The sequence below is a fragment of the Triticum urartu genome, chromosome 1A (genome assembly GCF_056163025.1).
Source record: "Triticum urartu cultivar PI428250 chromosome 1A, HENAU_Tu73, whole genome shotgun sequence".
In the NCBI taxonomy this organism is placed as follows: Eukaryota; Viridiplantae; Streptophyta; class Magnoliopsida; order Poales; family Poaceae; genus Triticum; species Triticum urartu.
Window position 1 is genome coordinate 424,281,017 of NC_141873.1, and position 3,542 is coordinate 424,284,558.

Here is a 3,542-nt window from a genome sequence, read left to right on the forward strand (position 1 = left end):
CGATACATCAAGGTCTGCACAAAGGTATGGATAAGTTTAAAAGATTTGACACTATCTAGTGTATAGTTCCAGATTCAGATGAAAAAACATTCTGATTGAAATCATAGTATTAATTATACTTTCGTGGTAGATTTAATTTTAATTTTTCCCAAAAATTGTCCCAATACCGTGAGTGTAATGCACGTGTATGTGAGCATCTATGTTAAAAAAGGCCATGATACGGGTTCAAATACAAAGAGTAGGAAAATAAAAATGTTCAATTAAATTATTCCAGCTAGAAAAACAATTCATAATGCTCCCAAGTGAATCTTTATTTCAAAACATTATTCTTGGTCATTTTCTTGCTACAATTATTTGATGCATTCGCAGTGACCATCATGGCAGGTCCCACCTCCGTAAGCATCTCTGTTGCAGATATCATTACAAAATGAAGGATCCCTACATGGAGTGTAGGGTTCACGGTGCCCCTCGACGCCAATGTTAGCTTCCTTGCCTACAACAATAAAAAATAAAAGGTGCCATCAGAACCTCTTGTTGTTCGTATTTAAACTAGGATTCTGTGAAATCAATGTACTATGCAAATAGTAGGACAACAGTGGACTGCTAATACAAACATAGGAAGAACATCTACTGGCTGGTATATAATTATTATGTACTATGGAAACCATATGTACCACGACAGAATTGTAATGGTGATCATAAAATCACAAGGAAAACACCTCTTTCTTTCCATGCCATTGTTAAATAACACTAGGTTTAAAGTACTATGAGGCATGATAACTTTTAAATAAGGGGACGAACGCGACGCACAAGTTTGCACTACAAGGAAAAATAGTTTTATATCTATTTTTTGTGAGTATGAGGAAAAAGATACTTGCCTATCTTAACTAAACACCTCACTCTATTAGGCACGGTTGAAACCTTTTCTCTTGCAAAAATACTTGCATATATTAACTTGAATGATCAAACTTCATAAGAAACATTCATATCATTTGCAACAGAGAATGATGCAATAGGATCAATTTTTTATCTAGCTCTAGGAAACCACAAATTCATATATACTACAGTTGATAAGCTCTGGTAAATAGAAATGTACCTATCTTCCTCCCTGATGCTTCACTCGATAATAAAGTGGTTGAAACCATCAAAAGTGCCATCAAGCACAGAACACCAGTGTTGATCCGGATTAGAGCCATAATGAAATTGTTTAGTGTTCTCTTCTCCTATGTCCGTTTGGTTTAGACTTGTACTACTTTGCTGGTTCCTTCTGCTGTTTATATAGAGGAATGGCCGATTCTTGGAGTATCAATGTTTGCCATTTTATTCATTCCTGCTTTGGCGAGTTTCCTTTTTACAATTCGCCGTGATTAATAAGGATCCTCGGATTATATGCACATCATGGAATATCCTATAGGTATCGATTGACAGACTACAAATACATCCATAAGGAGTTTCTTAGTATTCCATATACACAATTAGGGCATTTATTGCCTCCTAAAAATAACCATATGAAATTAATTAGTTTTCCATTATAACATTGTGACATTTTATTGGCTCCCAATATTATTTACAGACGGAATTAATTAGTAATACTCCATACCAAGATTATGGTATTTATTCGCTCCAAAATTACAAGGGAAATTAATTAGTAGTATTCCGTAACAAGATACATACTGTATAAAAAAATGTGTCATCTTGATAGTTTGGTATTAGTTTATGTATTTGGCACCTATGATTTTTGAACAAGACACAGTGCGTTGCACATACGGTCTGGCTAGTGCATAGTCACCTGATATTTGATTGAATTTGTTATTTTGATTTTTTTAGTCAACTATGCAGGTTTCATTTGGGGCGGTGGCACATTTTTTTCCGCTAGCAGGGGGCATTTCATTACTCAAGCTATAACAGTTTTACAATCATTGGTAATCATAATGATAATCTCCTGGGGAGCAAGCATGTGTAAGCCAAGAAGCTGTGTGCTGCTCTCCATGACCAATTGCCACCATTACATGCCCAGCTTTATTCTCCCCATGACTAATAATCTTATGAATTTCAGTGTTGCGTTCGTTGAGCAGATGCACTATCTCTGCAACTTGGTGCATATTTTTGGATCGATCACCCAGCCCAACTTTTACAAAAGTGATGATCTTGGCACGGTCCGTCCCAACCTGAAACAGGGCTTGAGACCAATGCAGAGTTAGACGGAGGCCTATCCCTTGGTGACTGAGGCAACCTGAATTACTTCAAAACCACCTCTTGGAAAATGACGATAGTATCTCGGAGCAAGCTTTCACTCCATTTTCACTCAAGAGCGGCTGGACATGGTGCTGCGGCCCATTATTCACAAGTACCATGTACACTCAGATCACCGGCCAATTGTCCTTCACTGGAAATTGCACGTGCATTGCAATAAATGATAGTGTATTATTTAAATATCAAAAATTGGGACACATATGCAATTTCAAAATTCAAAACACATACATGTAATTTTTTGAAGGAACATTTACAGCTGTATATTGTTATGTTATACCAGTACAATGCCCACGCACTGCTACCATAGATCTCAAAAAATGCCTCAAGCACGTTATAGCAAGCACTAAAGTTTCACTTCCCACATCCCACCTATTTTATCAACCACTGTGATTCCCAACCAGACTTAAATTTTTAAGATCAAATGGAAAGGTCAAATTTAAGCACCTAACGATGAGAAGCGAATGATATGGTGCAATATGACCAAAATATATCTGCTATTAAAGATCCACATGCATATTGCATTGTCGACTTCTCTTGTACCATTTTCTACTTCACCAACAATGCTTGCATCTCCCTTTCACTACTGGGAAAAGTCTTATATATTTTTTTGAGCAAAAATAGTAGGGTAAACCCCTACTGTAACACTTTTTTGATTAATATAAGAGTGGTGTTACAAGTCGATGTACAATGTGAATATGGCTATGTGTATGCCTATGATAGATTTACAAATAATCTAGCTAAGTTTGCATCCCTTCCTTCCGGCTTGGTTTTGCTTTCCTCATGACTATAATTGTTCCTTGAAACAAGCATTGCAATATTCTAAGCTATTTGTCTTGTGGTAAAAAATAATGATGTTTCTGTTCTTCCAGATGGACCAACATCTAGCAATCAAGCATGCTCTGAATGATTGAATGTTTTTTCTGGTTTTTTGCTTTATCTAGCATTTGGTTGATGCTATGGTCAGTGTTCCATTCAATCCCAATAGATATCCAGAAATTGTGGCTGAAGTCACACAGGAAAAATAGATGCTTCAGGTGTTCATTAGGCTCATCATCACATAGGACACATTTGCTTGATTGAATACAGAAGTGTTTGCTTGCTAGCAAGTCTCTAGTATTTAGCCTATCAAGTAGCCGTAACCAGAAGTATTTTTTTCGCTAAGCATCCAGATTTCCAAATCCATTGGAATGGTTAAGTGTATATGGTGGGTTTCCAATGAATTATAGATAAATCCTTTTGGTGGAATACCTTGTAGATGACCAATAGAAGTGCCAATTGTCTCTGCTATT

The 3,542-nt window shown here is 36.5% G+C and overlaps 1 long non-coding RNA gene across 1 annotated transcript; it reads right to left on the reverse strand.

Annotated features, from left to right (window-relative positions):
• Positions 1–275: 275 nt before the first annotated feature.
• LOC125526627 (uncharacterized) lies at positions 276–1,318 on the reverse strand. The gene is made up of 2 exons (XR_007291828.2): positions 1,097–1,318; positions 276–493 (listed from the first exon to the last, which is right to left on the reverse strand). It is a non-coding gene; the product is annotated as an uncharacterized LOC125526627 (long non-coding RNA).
• Positions 1,319–3,542: the final 2,224 nt, after the last annotated feature.